This window comes from Rhamphochromis longiceps, linkage group LG19 (assembly GCF_057381845.1).
Source record: "Rhamphochromis longiceps isolate RC_006_pf linkage group LG19, R_longiceps_female_GT1.1, whole genome shotgun sequence".
NCBI lineage: Eukaryota > Metazoa > Chordata > Actinopteri > Cichliformes > Cichlidae > Rhamphochromis > Rhamphochromis longiceps.
In genome coordinates this window covers 17172784-17195391 of record NC_140575.1, presented here as the reverse complement: position 1 = coordinate 17195391, position 22608 = coordinate 17172784, and positions in this window count along the sequence as shown.

Here is a 22608-nt window from a genome sequence, read left to right as displayed (position 1 = left end):
TCAAAAAGAGTTATTTCCTGCCAACCCTGTACTTACCATTTAAAAGAATGATAAATTGAATGAAAACAAACCAAAGGTGTTAAACAGAAAGTGCTCAAACATGACACAAACCACAGACTCCAGGCTGACAAACATGTGACTTACTACAGTCCTTCTCCTGATGTGGACTTTATCACTATCTGTCTAATGTTGCTGTGGATGTCGGGGGATATCACCTTGTCCATATCTCTACGAAGCCATCAGCATCAAACAGAGTGGCAGGATTTCATTCACTAGTACATGCAGTACTGTCTTTAAACACATCATCTATAGAGACATTGAATGCAGAGGCTGCTGTTGCTGCACTGCTGCCATGTTGCTCAAACTGTAGACACAATGTGAGCATTACCAGTTGATGCAATCTGTTTGTACAATTAAGAGTTTCCATGGTTATAATTGATCAAAGTGTTCCCACACAGCAGAGACAGCTGGCTGGAATCAAAGGAATAGCTGTATTTTTATGTCAAATTGAACCAGCTTAAATCCCTGTAAGTGAAAGGGATTATTCTTGCGACTAACTTAATTATTCAATTTACATTCCCATAAATGAAATAAGAAGCAGCCACAACACTGACATCATATGTGTCTGTCTTTGCAGTGGATACACTTAGCGAGTTGAATTATTGCCAACTGCTGCATTACTTAACTTGTAAAGTAAAGAAATCAATATAAACTGCATATTAAGTTAGAATGAAGAAAATATATTTTAACTCCCAGTAGTGATAATACAAAAGCGTAGTCATGACAACTGTTAGTGTATAGTAACCTGTACTGCTTTTTTAATCATAATTTTCAAAGGGGCATGGATTGTTGTCCAAAGTGCATTAAGCAGGTTTCATTTGAGTTTGATAGATTAATACCCTTTTGATTTAATAAAGACACTTTGGTGAATAATTAATGTTTCGATTTTTCAAGCTTTTAGGTTTTATCTCAGCTCACTTATTACCAGTGGTTTCAAAACAAATAAATAATATAGAAAAGTAATTGCGTATCATCAGTTCTCCTCTGTAGCCTCACAGTGTTTTTATGCAATGATCTTGGTACCCTTTTATATTTATATTTTACAGTGTCGTGTTTCTGCTGTACAGTAAAAACTCTGTACTGCAATCGTGACACATCTACCCCACAAAGAGTCTCTTACAGCCATGTTTCTGGGTCCTTCAATGAGTGAAGCTAAACTAGAGTGGGAGAGATGGGTAACCTCGAAGCCCTCTCTCTGGCAAAGCAGTGTATCCGTGCCTGGCAGGAATCTCCACTCCTCCACTTAGTGATCACCAAATGCTAACCTCCAGGTCCCGGACTGTAGTTGCCGCAGGGCCACAGCTGATGGGATCTTCATAGCTGTGGATCTGGGAGTTCTGCCAGTGGGAAGGTTACAATTGTTAAAAATTGTTTGGAGAAGAGGAGAAGGCAGCTTAGAGCTGTGATTTTGAACTTTTGGACTAATATGTACCTCGAGACATTATGCACCAATTGTACATAATGTCTCAAGGTCATCAATGGAGCCATAATCTGCCATATGGTTTGTGATATCCTGCTGGACATGTGTACTGCAACATAAAAATCTACTGTTTTCCAGCCGGTGGACTGCCTCTATATGTAAAATCACTGGCTTTGAAGTAACTTTGATCTTAGCATCCGACAGTGTATAGTGATCCACATGATGCCATACAATCCATACGATGAACAGTGGAACTTCCATCAGTAAGCAGCAGTTTACAGTGCAGCTGAATGACGGCAGGTTTACAACTATACATGGACGTTTGTAAACAGCATATAAAATTATCATGAAGCAGTTTTACACACCTGATAAACTTGGTAGTTGTAAACAGGTCTGGTATAATTATACACAGGTAAACTGTAGATTAAATAATGGCAATGGTCGTTAGTAATAGGGGTGACCGTGGCTCAGGGGGTTGGGAAGCGCATCTGTAACCGGAAGGACACTTTACCCTACTGCCTACTGGTGTTGGCCAGATGGCGCGATATGGCAGCCTCGCTTCTGTCAGTCTGCCCCAGGGCAGCTGTGGCTACAACCGTAGCTTGCCTCCACCAGTGTGTGAATGTGAGAGTGACTGAATAGTGGCATTGTAAAGCGCTTTGGGTGCCTTGAAAAGCGCTATATAAATCCAATCCATTATTATTATTATTATTATTATTATTATTATTATTATTATTATAATAGTGTTATTAAAAAGCCAACAAAGTACAAATTAGACTGTTTTAGTCCGAGTTCTTGATGCCTTTTAAGAGTGATCATTTTCACAATACCTGACGTGAACTACTTCATTTTAAAATCTAAGTTCAGCTATTAATGTCAGTGGTTCTTTTCTAAGGGTTACAGCTCAAATTAATTAAAATTTTACTGACTAATACTGCTGGCAATCAATCGGGTTTTGCTGGGATGCTTCAAGTTTATTTGGAACTGGTGAAACACTATGTAGTACTCCAGCAACTGGTCACCAAGAGGTTGAGCGTACAACACCCTCAACCTATGGCTGATCGCAGGATGTTTCCACAGGTCGCCTGGTGGGAGACAGTCTGTCTCAGAATAGCTGTGGTCCAACTTAAACTGTTGAAAGTTTGCAAATAATTGCTATCTAATTTACAAAGTCAGTCAAGCTTCCAGCAGATTGCAATCTGTCTGACTCAGTCTGCACTGATGAGTGAAACTCAACTATGAGTGTCTCTTTGCAGTACTGGACTTGATTCAACTCGTGCACCACTAGTTTTATCAGGTTATATTCCTATACCAAATACATCTTCCAGAAACAATGTTACTATGTGAATTTCTGCTTTAAATTTTGTCAGGAATTTAAACATAACTGCCTAAATTATTGAACTCTTGAGGAGGGTTGATTTAACTCTTTACTAACTTTAAACCCCACCATAACAATTTCTCACTCACAAACTTCTATGCATCCATTTAAACATGTGAAGCCAGCACAAATTCACACTCATACCCCTACAGCAAAGCTTTAACATACCCACAATCCAACTCCTCCCTTAAACGGGAGAAATCACCCTGAATCAACCAACTCTATATAAAACGTCAAACAAAGATAAACCACAAACATTTCTACACTTCTGTGTCTTCCACGCAGCACAATAGGCAGAAAAACACCGATTACTCACAGTCTATTGAATTTATACTTAACATCACAACAAAAGAAAAACCTGCTCTTTTCACAACTCTCACAGCTAAAGTCACCAACTCCAAAACCACAGAATTAAATCAATATAGTCAAAACTCTTACCCAGAGCCTCTGAAATAATAAAAAATCACCAAACACTCGGTTACTCTTTTCACTCGCTCCTTCTCACTCCCTTTTCACAACTCCTCTATACAGCATACACGCTCGCTCCCGCGGACCCACTCGGCCCCGCGGGCTCACTCGGCCCCCACCTTTTTCTCTCACAGAGACAGAGAGAGAGAGACCCTTTTCCTTTTTTCTCCAGCACACATACACACACAGAATCCCAACTGAGAGAAAGAGGGAGAGAAGAGAAAAGAGTTTGTAGAGAGGAAGTTTTTAGCAGGAGATTTATAGAACTTATTTACACACACAGGTAATTTATAGTCTATATACACACGGGCCCGCATAGACGTCATATGCCAGAAGAGGTTACACCTAACTTTTTGACTAATTTAAAAGCACCTATAGCCCAGGCCTAGCCTTGCTGGTCAATTCACGTTTCAAGTACGCCGCCTTGAAAACGGTCAGATTACTAAATTCTGATTAATTTATAACCGTTTCCCGTAGCTGGAAAGGAGCTCCACCTCTGGCGCTAGTATCAAACCCACGCCTTCAGCTTTACTTAAAACTCTCAGGCCAACGACGTTGTGTGGTCCCGGCCGAGTCTAACTCTGTCGATCAATCAATGCAGTAGAAGGCAATCACTCGTAGATTACCTGGCCAATTAACCGGGAGTCCCAAGTCCCCAGCGGGAGGCCAAACCGGGCTAAAACCTAACCACGCGTCCGCGATTAGGGGTCAGTGCCACCTGCTGAACAACTGCATTCTTAGAGAGCCTAGCTCTCAGTCCTAAACGAATTTACTTGTTTTAAAAGCCTCACTGTTGGACCCCTGCCATCCAGTTTCATTTATCTGAAGCCCGAGACCGTCTCTGCTAATCGATTGGATCAAATCCCCTACACTACCGATTGACTGGCTGGCATTCCCAGTCAACCCACATTTAAACCTTTTAAACCGTATAGACTTAAACACATATCCTCTTAACTCAACAGTTCACTCTCAAAATAAACAACAATACATTTACTCAGTTCACTATTCCCTACCTTTAACACTAATTACCCCAAGATCACCCCGGACAGAACAGAAGCCCCACTGAGTGAACATTTAATTTAGCTTAATTCCTCCAATTCAGCACCTTTGGTCATTACTCAACAGGCGGTGCTTACCTCTCTTATTTCGGGGCCCATCACTCAGTCGGCCTCCCGGCTGTCCGTCTGACACCACTAGACCGTCAGCCAGGCTCCATTAGTCTCCCCCCAAACCGGGTTTCGGCACCAGAAATGTCATGATTCGAGTTTTGAGGAGAAGACAAACGACTGCATGGTCTCAGTAGATGTCAGAATGGTGATCTTTATTACACACTTCTGAACCAGAAGTATGGGAAGACTGACGTACAGCAACAATCTCCAAAGAGTGGACCGTTCCCCATCCTTATATAACCCATGATGACATCACACAGTTAGACCTTACTGGAAATGATAACAGTCTCCCCATAGTCCAAAGTTCTCCTTATACAAACATCAGATGATACTTTAGAGAAAAACAAGTGTGTGACATGTCATGTTGTGCAGTTCTGTGAGCCTGTGTGTCCAACTAGAGAATGTCCTGACATGACCTCCCTGTGTAAATAAGGGTGAACGTGCGTGTTTACATAACTCTGCATGTTCTGATGTAGGCCTGCAAATGAATTAGAACAAGGTCCTGCTGGACCCTCCAATTATGGACGGTGAATACAATGCTGTGGATACCATTTGAGACTTGATTACAATGATGATAATATGCATACATTAATCTTTACTCAGATTACCATAGATATAAAACAAAGATTATACTGTCATCAGATTCCACAATGGTAAATGATTAATCAATGATAACTGATTATGAGAATACAAAATAAAATATCTCCTGATCACAGTGCCTAATGAGAATTTCTGTACGTTAATTGTGTTTTTAATTCAATTATTACAGACTGCTTGCCGTTGCTGACTTGACCCCATTTATTACCAAACTGGTAGCGACTAGCAGCAGACTGACACTTAATGCAATTTTATCACCACCTTGATGCACCAAAGTCACTTTGCAAAAGCAGCTGGCTATAAGTAATTGTGTACCTGGTCCCCATTTTTGAAGCAACCATTTCAAAGGCAACACAGTTGGTCACATTGCAGTCTTAAAACATTGTTTTACCTGGTGTGACTGTACTGTATGATTGTGACACATCACATCTTTCATTCCATCCTTTTTTTTAAATCTCCCATTTCCCTTAGATAATAACATGCTCATGCTCTTGGACCATGTGGATTATTAGCCAGCTAGTTGGGTAGTAAGCAAGGACAAATATTTGAATCAGTCAAAGGATAGCTGATCCAAAACTAGCTAAATCATTAGGACTATTAGAAGTTGAAAAATTGTCTTCCTTGTAATGGGTGCCCAGTGCCAAAATGTTTGAGAACCCCAGGTCTATTCAGCAGCTAATTTACAGACAAAACTGACCTATTTTAAAAAAAAGGATGCAACACAAAAACAAAATTACTTTCAGTGGCTGCAAAGACCATTACATTATGCAAGATTTTTTCATGATACACTTCTCTATGTCACATCAACGCAGTTGGCAAAGTGGATGTGTATTAGTTCTGCAGTTTTTAGCCATAGAAGCCTTGATAAATGGAGCCGTGAACACTACCAAATCAAAGAAAAGAGGAGAAGCTTTGCATTGTGAGTGAGTTCTCAGGCAGCACCACTAAGAGGGAATTGAAAGGAATACATTTTTGTGTCTTGACATACTCTTTCCCTGTCTTTCTCTGTCTTCTTGATAGCCTTCTTTGCTTTTTTCTCCTGTTTCAAATGTAAATGAGACATGTTATAGCAACAGCCACACAACTGTTCTTGGTGGCTTTTATACGAATTTCCCAAAAAAGGAGGTGGTGGAATTATTTTCACCGACTAAAACATTCTACCTCTCTGTGTCTGCCATTTCCACCACTCCTTTAACTTCATACTAAAATGTCCTTTCAGTGGATTTGACAAAGAAAAGGGATTATAAAAAATAAAAATACAATATATAATTTTTTCTATAGATATTTGCGGCCACTTTTATATTATTCCTTGAGTTTGAATGTTGAGCATGACCTGTGAACACACACGGTGCCAGTGTTGTACCTAGGAAAATAAAAGAATACAGTAATAAAGTAAAGTCAGGTTTATATAAATATCCAACTAAATTGGGGGGAATTTATTGAGGGATCTTTAAAACATTTTGCTACACAGTTTTTGCAATTTGTATCTTCTAGTGTCATCTACACACTTTTTCTCCGTCTCAACAAATTTCATCATGGAGCCTTTGTAGTGTTTTCTTGGCAGTTTCTGGTGGGACTTCATCAAAAGCTTTAGAAATGAAACATTTCAGGCTCATATATGCACTTGTGAAAAGAAAAAAAAAGGAGTCTATCCACAGATGAGTTATGTCTTGTCATCATCAGCCTGCATACTTTACAATTTTCTCGCTCTCATGCGCACTCTTTGTATTTTCCCCTTCTTCTCTGCAGGCAGGTTACATAAGGAGCTATAGGTTTTATTCCCAGCTCTTCCCACTGTGCTCACAGACCTTCTGTCTTATCTAAGAATCTCTAATCATATTTTCCCAAAGTTGTCTTGTACATTTCTGACACCCTTTCATAATAGCAGGAGAAGGTGATATTTGGTGGAAAAAGGAAAAAGAAAGGATAAGTGGCCTAGTTTTCATGCCAATACTGAATTTCCGTTTTACCTTTGGCAACAGCACAAGGAAATTTCAAGCCCAGACATTAACTAAAGCTTAGCACCTAAATCACGAAAGCCTCTTCCTGTTTTGCATCAAAGAAAATGCTGAGATAGAGATAGTGTGTCTTCTCCTTGTTTGCCCTCATCTCCTTGTGGGCTTGTTTTGAGAAGAGCACTTTTTTCAGGTGTATTGTGTGCATACAGTGTTAACTCAGGTGAAAAATGTCAACTACTCAGACAGAAAATGTCATGTATAACCTTATTTAAAAATTCAAGATTTAAAAACCAATAAATCATCAATTTTAAAATGTTGCTGTAATTCCTGCTAATAAAGTATCTGGCAAAGGACTCATGTCATTTCCTGTGTGAATGCCCTTTTGGATCCTTTTGCTTTACTTGAATTAAGTAACCGATGAAAGTCTTCACCCAATGTGAATAACGATTAAAAAGAGTTGCCAAGCATTTTGTGTTGAGCCACAAAAACAACCTCATAATTTTTTCTGGGAAAAAGTAATGGTTTCATTAACATCTCTAGGATTCTAACCTTAGAGCCCATAAATACTTTTGCCAAAAATTTGTGAAAGTCCATTTAGTAATTGTCCAAACATCTGACAAAAAATGTCAACATTGTGGTGGAGGCAAGGGATCACCAATGATTTCCTGGCTTTGTCCCCGGTGTATTTGTACAAAATTTGACACCTAGTTGTTCAAAAACAATATTTGTTCCATTCAGCAGGTAATAGCTTATATTTGTATTGTTTCAGTGTGAATAGTCACAAAGAGCGGCAAATATAACCATAACTGTAGAGAGACACTTGTGAATGTTCTTATCTACTAATGTAAATGTATAACTGGTGTCATTTTCAAATCTTTTTTGACACCTACTAAATGTGCGAGAATTTAAATTCATTTGCTTTAGAACTATTGAATAGTTTATCTGAAGCTTCTAGCCTTGGTACCAGGCAACCATGTGTCAAGTGCCACACTCAAGTGTCACTCTATTGGAAAAACAAACCTGCTGTAGTAATTTCAGAAAATGTTCTTAGAGCCAGTTGATGCCATTTTGGGGTTATCAGGTAGGTCAGATGAAGGTGGGAAGTCAGCCAAATATAAAATGTCAAATATAAAAAGGGTGAAAATATACTCTCTGAATAGGCTGAATTTGTTTCCACTTTTGTGTTACGTAGAGCGGCAGCGTGTGTGACATTTGCGCTTGTAGCTTGTTCAAGGGTGCTGGATACATTGGCGTGTTTGCGTCTGTACACGTGTCTATCAGAAAACTTAAAGATCTGACACAGAACTCGAACTGTCAGCGTTACTGTTAAAAAGTCTGTTTTTCTCTACAGCCCACAAAATTTTGCCCTTCTTTGCTGAATTGTAGGTATTTAACAGCATGGAAAAGTGATGATATGATTTGATATGTTTGTATGTGTTGTATATGTATGTGTTGGTTAGTGTTGCAGAAACAGCATTGCTAATAATGCAAAGGTTTAAAACTACAGTAGCATGTCAGCTGTCCTCTAGCCCAACTTGAGACACTTGGACTATAGTTTTATGCCATGGAGTGCCAGGACTCATGGTACTCTTAATATTCTTTTATATACAGAATAGAGATCCATCCATCACATCGTAACTTTATAAAGGATAAACCCAAGTGTCACGCCTGGCTCACACCATATACTGAATGCTATGACCGGCAGGGGGAGACTGATCTGGTTGCAAAAAGAAGACTGTTGATATAGAAAAGGTCTGTTGCTCAAAAAACATGTTGCTGATAACTTTAGCTGATTACTTTCATGACACACTGAGTAAAATGTTAAGATCATTCTGTATATTATGGTCCTTGTTAGAGTCAGAAAGCAGGGCAACAGTGTATGCTCACTGGCTAATGACAGAATATAAGCTTGTCTCTTGTTGTGTCCCAGACAAGTGGAAGACTGAAGCAGTGGCTTGGGCCTGTCTAAAGCAGGGTCACGCCATCACTTAAGTATCTCAGTATTTTTTTTCCCTTTAGAGACTTTGAAAGACATTTCTTTTTGTCATCAGACAAACTGCAGCTGTCCTTAGATAAGCTTTGTGAGGATGAGTTATATAGATGATTAAAATATTGTGCAGTCTTTTTCAGACCTCGGATCTGTACTCTATGTCTGGACTGATCTCTGAATAGTTTTGGTACCAAAACCCTGACCTATAGACAGCTCATATATATCCACTAAATTTCCCATTAACATGTAGATATCAATACAGGTCTTATCTAACTCATAACACTTAATGTAAAACATCCTCAAGTATTGAAAAAAGTTCTTAATACAACTTCTAAACTATTTTTATTCTTCTCGGTCGTTCACAGGTCATTTTTTTATCAACAGTTAACTGACTTCTCTCCCAGCTTAACGTTTTGCATCACTTCATCTCAGCACAATGATGCATTTAATCTGTTTACAGCCTGCAAAAGCTAGCTATTATAGAGGAGTGCAGCTAATGTTGACAGAGAGAGAACAGCCACATCATGCAGAGCTGAGTGATGGGCCTTTTGTTAGTTCACCAAGACTGGCTCCTCTGAAATTCAGCTGATTAGCTCACTTCCTTTTCAATTAAAACATTCTTTATTTAAAACTTCGAGTATTTTCTTCTTTTGAAGTTCAGTAATACCATAAACAGGGCTGCACATAAGTGGTCCGCAGGTGCGCTTGTGCTGTCAAAATAAAAGACGCGCACCAGATAAGAAGTTGCGACGCGCGTTTGTGTACATAAGATTTTCTGGAGGAGGACAGACATTTGTTTAGAACTCTTAAAGATGTCGAAGAAGCAAGATCCTTTAAGCAATTACTTTGGTGTTCCTCCACCTCCACAGAAATGTCAGAAGGAGTCCGAACCGCAAATGAAGCGCGTATTCTCGGAAAAGTGGTTGCAGGAGGTGAGCTGGCTTCAAACAAATGATGAACGCACAGAGATGTGGTGCAGAATATGCCACATCTCTGTACGTTCATCATTTGTTTGAAGCCAGCTGTCTGTCCTCCTCCAGAAAATCTTATGTACGCAAGCACACTTTGCAACTTCTTATCTGGTGCGCGTCTTTTATTTTGACAGCGCACCTGCGGACCATTTATGTGCAGTCCTGACCATAAATTCACCATTGTTAACTTTGCAAACCTGTATGACTTTTAATAAAACTTTAAAATGTCCTGATGCATATGTATTCACCACTTAATGAGTAAGATGAAATGTTAAACATGTGCTGTGCAGTATAACAATTATAACTTTATACCTGCTGTTTTTTTCTTTTCTTTTTTTGGTGCCAGATTAAAAAAAACAAATCCACTCAGCAGTCAGCACTGGGTATGTATGTCTGATAAGTGGAGTCTTAAGCACAGATCCAAAGTCTCCACCTTGTGTCTGTGTTTTAAGTTAATTAGCTGACTCATTTGTGGTCCTCAGAGAGCAGAAATAGATATTAGTAATACTCACAAATGACGTAAGTGTCTGGAGAATTACACTTTATCGTCAGGCTCTGTGCTCTGGCACATTAAACTGTTGAAGCAGCTTTCACTGCTGCTGCCTTCTAACCTGAGAAGCAGATGCATCTGAGAGTTCATGTTTCATTTGCTCTGGCCAAATCCATCTGGCTCCTTGTCCCATTTAAACAGTTTCCCACCTGGCCTTTTTTGCACTGGGCCAATCAGAGACGTTTATCTAATACACTGGGGTTTTTGTATGATATCGGACATCTCTGAACTCCGTCTTGTGTTTACATTTTTACGCTCAGTGCTATGTTGCTCTGTTACTCTGTCCATTTGCAAGGATTTCGGTGTGTGCCTGTCAATAATGCCCCTTGGAAACCCTAACCAAACTGACAGGGTCCAGACTAAATTGCTTTCAACATTTCTCTGGCCTCTTGCTTTCTTTTCTTTTTCTTTTTGGAGTCTCTCCCTATAGTCTGGTCTTCATCAGGTAGAATGCAGCTCAATCAGATGACTCACTCAGAAACCCATAAGAGCAGCACCGCCATGTTTGACAGATGAGTTGTTACCTTGGGTCATGAACTGTTCCTCGTCTTTCCATCAGTTTTACTTCAGGCTGATTTTTTTCATTTTTGTTGCACCAGTCCATAAAATGTTCTTGCACATTTCCACAATGTTTTTGCAAACTTCAACCTTCTGTTTTCTCAAGGGATTTGCACCGTGTGATGATTCCCCTGCTGGCATACTCTGTAGTCATGAAGGGGATTTTCTTTACCATACAAATTATTTTCTGGTCATCCACAAGGATTTTACACCACGGTCCAGTGCTTTCTCCCAGCTTTTCTTTGTGCATGCTCTTTGAGAACGGCAGGTTATGGTGAACCTATGATTCATTTTTCTGCAATGCTAAGCCTAATTTTTCTCCTTACATTTTTTCTTTACATTGGTAGACAACTTCAGTTTAATACTTTAAAGGAACACTTAGCTCTGAAATATTTATTAGCTAGCTAGCTGCTTTTTCTTTTCTTTTACAAAGGAATTTTTAGCCAGAAGAAAAGACAAATGACACCACTCTATTTAACTGAAACATGTACTTGTGACTGAAGGTTCTGTAATTTGAGTTTTTATTTATCATACCATAACAGACATTTTTGACAGACATAAGAAGAAAATGTCTAGTTTTAGTCACCCCCAATTCTTTACCAGGAGAAATCTTGGATAAGTGTTCAATTGCAGCTGAAACTTCCAATTTGGGCACTATACATTATGTTAAAAAGGCTATATCTTCCACGCAGTTCCTTCAGTGCTTCTTTCAATACCGACTTAAATTGAAGCCGAGCATTAGCACTTTATTCCATTCAGTATGAAATAGTAAATCGTAGGGATTCGTTTGAAATTGACAATTCTAAAGTGCAAAGATGTTTAACTGCCCAAATACTTACAGTCTGGATTGTGCCAAGAAAAAGACATTCAGGATAGTTAGATCTCAGCAGAACTGAAAATCTGCATCCTTTCACATTTTCACCCCACTATTAAACACAAAACTTTGAGAACGAACGTCCTGTGCCACAGCCGGAGCAGCAGAAGGCCAATTTTGCTCTAAAACGTCATATTTGACATGTAGTGACAGGATGCACAGAAAACAATCACTTTTGACAATGGCTCCGGCTGCTTCAGGATGACCAGTTTGATTCTCATAACTGCAAAGGCCATTAAGCATCAGAGGACAGCAGGGGGGGACACATGGTTCATGCAGGTTTTTGTTTTGCACTTCAGAAAAAATGGGTTTTTTTTTCTCTACAGCCGCCACTGGGAGCCTGATATCCAGGTTTGTTGGCCCATTCCAGATGTATAATCACCTCCAATCAGGCCATCCTCCAGTCAACATTACCATCTGGTTGAATGGCACTTTGGTTATTGAAGTGCCTCAGAGGGCTGCTACAGCCAAGATTAGAGGCTTTTTTCCAAAAGGTTGAAAACCTGCATTTTCACAATGGGACTGGAGTCCCAAGAGAGACAGGCCTTTTCAGGTCAATCAGATCATTCATCCAGCCTAACTGCAGTAGTTCAGATGTAATAAAGGTGGTAATTTACTGCTTATGGTGTTTTTTAGCATTTCTTCTATAAATATAAATGATGCACCATATCTGATTGAATAACAAAAGAAGACGAAAGTTATTTAGATTCATTTGGGTTATGTTTGTTAGCTTAAAACCTATATTGCTGAAATTTAAAGGGTTTTTTGAGAACAAAACATTAACTTCTTATAGATCTACACTAATAATGTTGGCAGGTTGTCAGTTTCTTAATTGACCAGCAGTTATCCGCCTTTTTTTCTAGTGTGTAAAATTTGTCGTGTAAAATGTGATTTTTATATGAAATGCTCAAACAAGTACACTTCTTGTTTGCTTTGTTCTTGCAGTTTAAATTGTTCTTGTTGTTCGGTAAGCAGCTCTTAGTGCTCGTGTTTTAGGGTGTTTCCATTGATATTCTCACACCAACTCATATTTAGAAGAGAAACAGATGGTTGTTATGGCCCCCTCTTCCTGAGGGTTACTTCCCCACAAGTAGCTGCCACTTGAGCTGCACTCACACATATGTTCATTATCACCCAGCTCTCAGTTGCTCCTCTACTACATGGCCTCTGGAAGCCATGCTGCCTGCACTTCTCCAACACCTGCAGAAGCACATGCACATGAAGCAGTTGACTCGTTTAGTGTCTCTTATTCAGCAGAAAGATCAATTGAAATTAAACTGAGTGATTTCTACACGTAGGCTTTTTTTTTGGTAGGTGTGTTGTGCTGCTGCAGTAACAGCAACCAAAGAATATCCATCTGAGAGAACAGTCTGATTTATGGACTCGCTACTTCAGCTAGCCCTCTTCCTTCCTATTTTTTGTATACCGATCAGCTAGCTTGCTGGCAGGCTGTGGGTCCACAGTAAGATTCAACTCCTTCTCTGGAGAGGATCTCATCCTATGATGGGACATACTCTATACTCTAGGGATGTGTTGCAATCAAGAGACTCTAATCAGGACTTGCGTTGGCTAGTGAACTGGTTTTTGTATCTCTGCACTAATATAAGCAATTCTGCAGAGAAAAAGCAGGGTTAATATCACCTGCTGTCCACCAAAGAAAGGACTCCATGAAACGAACTATGTCATACTCCAGTGTTATCCAGTGTATGGGATTTTTTTGAAATATTTGTAGCAGAGATACAGTGTCATTTAATAATGACTTTTAAAAATTGTGTGTGTGCTTCCTGGTACTTTCATGCATACACTACAAATGGAATCTGTGAGAAACACTGAAACTTAATTGCCTACCGGTTAGTTGTGACTATACATAGAATGGAGGATTTAACATTTATGAGTGCCATACAGTGCTACAACATCCACAAGTAGGTTACACACACCGAAGCTCTTGTGTGCCACTGCTAAAGGTTAGTGAACCTGCCCATCTGTGGAAATAGTGATGAATACCAACTGGAGGAGCCAGTTCAACCATAGCAGTTAACACTTTAAGTCAGTCATCTACAGTGGTGTATTTAGATATTTTCAGTGTTGTTCTTCTCAGATCTCTACATAAAAGAAATACCCAACCAAACAAAAGCTGCCCCAGATTGCTACATACTATAAAATAGAGCAGCACAAGTTGAACAAAAAAAAAAAAACAATCAAGGTTAACTGTAGACTTTAAACTGAAACCACAAGTTAAATACTGCACATCTGGGAGGTCTTTATTTATTTATAGATGAGAGACATTTGCAGTTTTTCTCACTCTTAAAAGCTTTATTTTGTTATACGTTGCTGTGTTACCTTGTTTTTTTTTTTACACAGGGATATGGTAGCAGAGAAAGAAAGATAGCAAGAAAGAAACCGACAGCACTGTGGGCCATTGTAATCCTTCAGGGAGCCATGGGTAATAGGATAGGGCAGGATATTACACATGCAAAACTTCAAGAAGCATTTAAGCATTTTTCAGGTAACGGTTCCATTTGTTTGGAGATATGCAGTGGAAGGGCAATATCTTATCTTCAGTTTTTTAAAAAGTAATATCAGGGACTCGAGATTGCCATGCCTGTTTTTGTACGGCGGAAATTGAAAGGAAATAAGGGTATAAAAGTGTATAACATGCAATAGAAGCTTTAAACTCGGTTTGAAACTGCAGCGTTGCCAGTATACTTTACATCCCATATCCCACTGAGCCTTTTTGAATGAAAAAGTACAAACTGGTGTGCCTTAATCTGTTTTACTGAGCAACTCGTCTGATTTGGTGTTTTACTCATCCTTTCATTTATTATGATATGAGAAATTGCAAGATTGCAATTTTATGAAATAATCACCAAACCTTTCGCCGCACGTTCGTTATTTCTTTTCCATTAAGGACTCGTGAGCTGGAGTTTTCATCTCTGCGGTTCTTGCTTCTCCCTTTAAGTGTCATCCTTGATGAGACTAATGCTTTACTTCTGCATATCTGCGCACACTAGCTCAGTTTGCCTCCAACTGACTCGGAACAAAGTGAGGGGATCAAAGAGCGATTTAATCTGATATTCCAGCATCCGAGGTTATTACAGTAGATGCAAGTGAGATACAGACGTCAGCCATCCTTGCATGAGGATATTCGTTTCTGGGCCAGATTAGATCTGTACAAATGGATCAAAGTGATGAGTGTCAACTAATTATTCTTTGAGCATGAAGTGGTTCTTTTTTTCCAGCATATTGATGAAATGTCCCAGTTAGTGTGTAAATGAAGTGACACAGTCTCTAAGGGAAAGGGAATAGATACTATGTCATTGGGTTATAACATTCACTGATTATCAGTCATTGATTACGTTTGAGTTGGGGGAGAAAGGCAGTTAGTTGGGATGATGGGGTGCTGTGTATGTAATATTTTTCATGTCATTCTCTTTCATGTGGAGCTTTGAAAATGACATTTGGTGTAATATAATGTTCCTTATCATATATATAATGCATTATGGAAAATAGTTAATTCAGTTTATGGCCATGGAATAGTGCTGGGAAGCAGATAAACTTCTTTTTCTTTCCCCCTTTAATTTTTTTCTGCCAGCTGTGCATGCATCTTATTACAGTTTCTTTTGAGCCTTCTCTAATTTATTCAGGGTTTTAACGTTGTTTTTCTCAAACTTTCCTTTTGGGTATTTTTGCATGTCACTTTTCAGAGTTGTGCCATCTCTAAATATGCTGGTTGGGGTCCTTTGCTCATTTTTGTTTGCAGCATGGAACCAACTGGTCTTACTGAGGATGGCACAGGAGCAAAGAACAACTAACAGACATCCCAGGAAGATGTAAAAAAAAAAGTTCAGATAAGAGAAATAAACAGAGATTAGCCCTATTCCAGGTTGATATCAGATTGCTGGACAATGTGGTGGACAAGCTAACATACCTACTGAGAAATCAAAGGGGCTTCTGTGAGTGCAGACTGCTGTGTTTCACAGAGATGTCACTACAAAAAAAATGCCTGGATGCTATCGTTACCTCTGATAGTTCTTTCACCATTAGTGCAGACGGGAATAAATCAGAGCGGCAAGAACAGAAGCCTTTTTTCATTCACCAACGATATGGCCACACCGTTCACATTCATCAGAAGGAGCTGTATATAAAAGATGAACATATTCATTGTGATGTAACCTAATGTGTTGCAGTCTCATTTTTAGCATTTAGATTGTTATCAGTCACTATGTGGAAGCCAAAATTTAGTGTATTTTAGATCAAGGGTAACTTATCAGCTTGGTGTTTAGGTCAGCAAACTGTACCCATAGACTAATGGTGCACTGCAAAGTCACAAATATCTGCAAAACAGTGCAACACCCTGGATTTTTTTTCTTTTGCAGATTTGCTGCTGTGCTCAGGATCCATTGTCCTGTTCTATGACCAAATTTAGGCCAGCTTTTAACTGTCAAACAGATATTCATATGTCTGGCTCTAGAATACTTTGCTGGCAAACAAGCCCAAATCATCACCCTGCTTGACAGTACTCTTTGAGCTGGACATAATGAAACAGTTAAGACAGACGGAAAGAGAAGGGGCAGACGTGCACCGAGCTAAACTGGTGCCCGTGTTTGTGCAGTTTCAAATTTAGTAATATGAATTATGGCCAATTATCTCCCCTTTGGTCTTGTCTGTCCAAAGGACATTATTTCAGAAGTCTTGTGAGTTGTTCAGACGCAACTTTGCAAACCAAAGCAGCGCTGCCATGTTCTTTTTAGAGAAAAGAGGCTTAGTCCTGGCAGCCCTTCCAAACAAGCCTTACTTTTTCAGTCTTTTTCTAATAGTACTGTCATGAATGGTAACATTTAACATGGTAAGTGAGGTCTGAAGAGTCTGAGCTACAGCTCTCTGGGGGTTTTTTTGCTGTTTCTCTGAGCATTGCCCAATCTGACCTTGGGGAGAAATTACTGGGATGTGAACTCCTAGGAAGATTGTGGCATTGTGGTAAAACACATGAATGCAAAGCACACTGCTCTGCTTTTATAGAGGTGGCCAAGGGAATTTGGTTATCCGGACTTTTGATCAGAGTTTGACATTCCTGTCAAAACCTTGTTTCACACGACTCTCCCATTGTCCCCCATACAGTCATAAGGAAACAAAATCTTCTTTCTGCCATTTGTGTATCTTTTTGTACATTTTTACTGTGGTCATTTAAACATCTGTCTGTGGGGCGCGGCTCACTTTTACAGCCATCCATAAGTGACCGTTTAAAGCACTAAAATGTGTTTGAAGCTGCTGATAATGGGGATTTTGTTCCATTCATCAGATCAACAAAGATGGAACCGTGCATGGAAAAGACAAAGCCAAGAATACCACAATGATCAAAACGCATGTAATTAAGATTAGTAAGATAAGTCATGACTGATCAGTCTCATGTAGCTATCTTGACCGAGCTGACCTTGTTCTTGTAAGACTTCAAGTAGTTTTCCAGCCATTCGAGTAAAGACTGCAACTTCCCTCTGTAGAAACAATGCAGAAGCTAATCTAGAGACCTTTATATGGAAGATGATGCTGTGGTGGAAATGTTTGCTGGTCTTTCTGCAGAAAATGATGCCACCAACAGAAAACATGTTTTTCTCAAGGATCTCTTGCTGCCTCTGCGGCTGTGTTGACACTGTGTACAAACAGAAGAAGAGAAGAATGTGGCTAGGGCATAAACTTAAGGAGTACATCCTGTTTTAATATTTCACAGGCAGAAAATCTTAAAAGGGACTTGTGATTATTAAACATGGTTTCAGAGCTTCTGGTGCTCACAAAATCAAAGCAAAGTTCAGACAACTCATCCTCACAGAGGCTCGGCGACTTTAATGAGCTCTCTCTGAAGCCCAAAGATATCAGCAGTCAGTCTTCTTTATTAGCTATTATTGTCTCTAATGCTCAGTCTGGCCATTCAAAAACAGTTGCACCGTAGTTTGTATCAACAAAGTGAAAATGTAGAAAATAATGAATCGCTCTGAATTCGTGAGGTTAAATGTGTTAGAGACACACTGCTAGTTTTCCATTTGTCAAACTAAGACAGGTTCTACATATAAAGTAATATATATGCAGTGTTATGTTGCCATTGTGTATTACTTTTAAATTGCTTTATTTTTTTTCTATCATCGTGGTCAGGGATAAAACAAGGCAATACAATTACTGCCATCATCTAAATTCCAATAAATAATTCCCTTAACAGTAGAAAATAAATCCGTGGTTAATTAGAAATGGTAATTGATACGGCCTTATAGAATTTTCTCGCAGTTAGACACATATTGCTTTGCTTGTTTGTTTGTTTTTTCTCCTCTTCATTAAAACTATAAATCTAAGCTTGGCTGTTTCAACGTGCTCTGGGGCTATTGGGCTTGTTTATTATAAAGCATCCTGTAGAGGTTTGGTATTGGGAATTGGGGTGGATAGTCTTGTAGTTTTTGGCTTTGTGGTTTGAGAACTGGCAAGCTTTTTGTTTACTTGGCTGTCACATGGCTGTCTTGGGCACTATGAGATAGATAAGACTATTCTTCAATCAGACACAGTTGTATATTTGAAAGAAACAGTAATGTAATACCTCACATCATTCAAATAAGCTAATATAAGAGCCTGTCTAAACAGTTTCTTGCTTTGGCATTTATCTACCAGTAAAAATAGTTATACATTTGCTTGACAGTCCTGTGGAGTAAACATTTAATTTCTAAAGTATTACCATGGGCTCTTTTCTCAAAAGTATTTTCAACAGTTTTAGGGTTTTGAAATTGCAGCTCTTTTAATTAGCACTTGAAATTGGCAATTGGAGACAAGGCCCTGATGCATAATAGCCCTTCGGTAATTAATAGTGCATAAAAACATCCAGATGCTCATCAGTGCTCCCCTGCAAGAATTACCCTCACTCAGTGCTGAGCTGTCTGTAACTCCTTTTTGACACATTAGCGCGTGGCCTGGTTTGGCTACCTGAAAGCAGCAGAAGCAGCTTTCACTTCTGACGTGGCGCATGCTGCATTGCTGTGGCACATTTTCAGGCACAAGGCTGATAATGGAACACAGGCATGATGAGAGGAAACTGGATTTGCTTTCAGAGAGAAACCAGATGGAAGGAAGCACTGAATGAAGTGATGCAATTGGGTGACATGCTGAGGAGCTTTGCTGGTTCTGCTTCTCCAACACAGTGGCTTTATGACACGGCCTGAGGTTTATATTGATGTGCATATTCAGAGCTTTTTTTTCCACTGGAGACACTGCAGAAGTAATGTGCATCTGTGGCAATCATCGAACTGAGTAAAATTGTTTATCGCAGATGACTATGCTATTTCAGTCATGGAAATTTTTTAATAATGAAAAATGAAATTGAAATGAAGAAAAACACACCATCACCATGCACAGGGAAACAATAATTTTTTGCAGTATAACCAAGAGAAACCTAAAATTACAGAAATGGAAGGGAAGTGAAGGGAACAGGAACTAATGCCATTCTGCAAAATTAGTAAAGCAAGTAAGTTTTACATCCATGCAAGCCTGAGTGCACCTGGTCTCATCTGATTTCAGAAGCTAAGCATGATCGAGCTTGACTAGTATTTAAAAGGCAGACAAATACAATTTATTCCTCAAAATTACAGCCTTCCACTTCTTTGTAAAAAAAAATGATGGAACATGTATTCCAAAAAACAAACAGGGATGAGCCCAGCTCAGCCTAATGCCATTTAAAATGCAGCCAGAACCACTGGAAGCAGCTCCAGGTTTCTGGCTTCGCTTGGACATGTGTTTTATGATTAGAAGTGTTAATGATAAAAATGATTAATGTGGTGTAATAATTTACTTATTAATTATTAATCTAAAAATAGTAAATTTTTTTGATAGATTTTTCTACCGTGTGAGGCACAAACAAAATGTTTTGTATCTCTTGTATCAACTATCTGATATAAATTTGGCCAAAAGCTCTTCCAGGGGGGGTTTGCCTCTGCTTGTGAAATGCTGCTGTTTCTAAACTTGCGTCTCTGTGACAGACTGACATGGCTTTTAAAGTTAATCACTGATTATGAAAGCTGTTCGTTCACATTTGTTTATTTGTACCCCTTAGGTATCTGAGCAATAATATTTCCTGCCAACAGGAAATGTGGCGATGCATGTCATTCTGTGACTGCGTGCATGCTAACAGTGCAATGACCAGATGTTTTTGTGTGACCACCCAACAAACTGTTGCAGTTCTGGTCTCTCTCCAAAAATTGGCTTCAAGTTAATGGGTTGCCTGTTTGCCACAAAGGTGGAGAAAGTGCGTGCATTACAGATGTGCGTCAAAATGAAGCTTGGAGAGAAGAATCTAGTGATCCAGAGTTACAGAAGTGGACAAGCTTGAAACGGGTGGTCATCCCAAGTTTATTTTATTTGTTTATTTTTTCACCACTTAGATTAATCATTACAAATATCGATATTCCCTGGAATCCAAGCAGGAAATAGAATAGAAGTGCACGACCAATCATAACAGTCGATCTGATGTCACTGCTGGAAAACAAGCATCGTTTTGCATAGCTCACCCTATTTACTTGAAAGATTAAGTACACAATGAAGCACCATGTTTTCCCTCAGTCGTTCATTTTCAGCCTGCGAGTCAGTTTGATATGTTTTTAGTGTTTCCTTGTAAAGATGACGTGTAGAGGCCCCAACGAAAGAATGTCTCCCACCTGTAGATAGGGATACTGGGGCAGGTATCCTGTGGGCACACTGTAGGCATACTGGAGCAAAACCATACGTTAATGAGTTGACTGTGGGGCTGAGTGAGCTAACATTTATTCACAGTCAGTAGATAAAAATCGTATCAGGTGGTAACAATTATAATGGTAATATAGAATAATTTAAATCCAGATAGTATCATAAATAAATACTACCGTTGTGGTCAAAAATGTATATGTACTCACCATGGACATGAATGCAATGGTAATTTGTGGCTTTTACTGATTTAGCTGTTATATTCCAGAGTGCAATGATCGTACAGCATACATCTTCAGTCCCCCTTTTCACTGAGAGTACTGTCTGCATTCAATTATTAGTTATTCAATTATTCGTTATTATTCATCTCTGGCTGTCTTTTTCCTGTCTTTCTGCCCTCACCATAACCGGCCGCGGCTCAAAGGGGGTCAAATGATTGTTGGGGTTCTCTCTCTTTTCTCCGTGTTACTGTAGAGTCTTTACCTTACAGTAAAAAGCGCTTTCAGGCAACTGTTGTTGTGATTGGCACTATATAAATAAAATTTAATTGAATCTTTAATCATTTTAAAAAACAAGAATTGCAAACTTATTTTGGATTTCCTCCACCAAATGCTTTTCATAGCTACCAACACATTTCTGACATAATTCTGTCAGGATATCTGACGACTCCTTTTGGCAACATTTGAGTTCATTTAAATTAGTCGCACAGACATAACTTTTAAGCATAGTCCACACATTTTCAATAGGGTTGAGGTCGGGGTTTTGGGAATGTTAATTACTTTTAGATCAAGTTGCTTCCATTGAAGGATGCAGCATTGATGTTTGTGAAAGGTTTGCCTCTAATGGCTAAGAGCACAATATCGAGGCATAATTCATCATAAGTCATTGTATTTAATAATTGTATGTGAAATATATTTTGAATCCATACAGTCTCCCTAGGCTAATAGAAATCATTGTTCACAATATTATCCCTTAGGAAAAAAAAAAATCTTCAGGTTAGATTGAAATGATTAAAATTACAAACATGTCGCATCTGCATATTTTGATTACCACATATATATATATATATATATATATATATATATATATATATATATATATATATATATATATATATAAAACTACAAGTTAGAGAGAGAGAAAAAAAGGGGAGACCAGAGATTTAAAGGGGCAGTGTCTTTAAACAAATATTTTTTCTTAAACGGCTTTCTAGGATTTTTACTAGTGAGATATATATATATATATATATATATATATATATATATATATATATATATATATATAGATGATAGATAGATAGATAGATAGATAGATAGATAGATAGATAGATAGATAGATAGATAGATAGATAGATATATATTGATAGATAGATAGATATAATGCGGTGTAATTGCCATAACTATACAGCAGTTCATTGAGTTTTAAGCAGGGATGAAAGAAAGTGGACAAAAACAGTCTGGTGCAAAATTCCGGTGCCTTCATTTAATGAGCAATTAAATCTGAAATCTGGCAGGCATCTTAATGCATAGTACTGAGGAAAGAATGGTTTTTTTTTCTGTGATCCACCCTGATGTTACTTAGGGTGATGGCAGCAATGAGAAATTAATGATAATCCATGTCCTCTTACATTCATGGTGCAGATGTAAGTAAAGCTCTGGTAATTCCGTATCTAGCCAGGACTACAGAGTATAGACAGAATGACTTTAAACAGCTCAACAGATGTTAGCAAACATACAAACTGTTGTAAAGTGCTGTCAGCTAGCTAAATGTACAGTCTCTGTTTTTCTAAAGGAGGGAAAAATGTTTAACAGTTAGTGGGAGTAATGTGAGAAAGATGACATTACTTTCAAAGGTAAGGACTACTCAGAAAGTGAAATGTTATAAAGTGGAAATTTTAATCTTACATAAA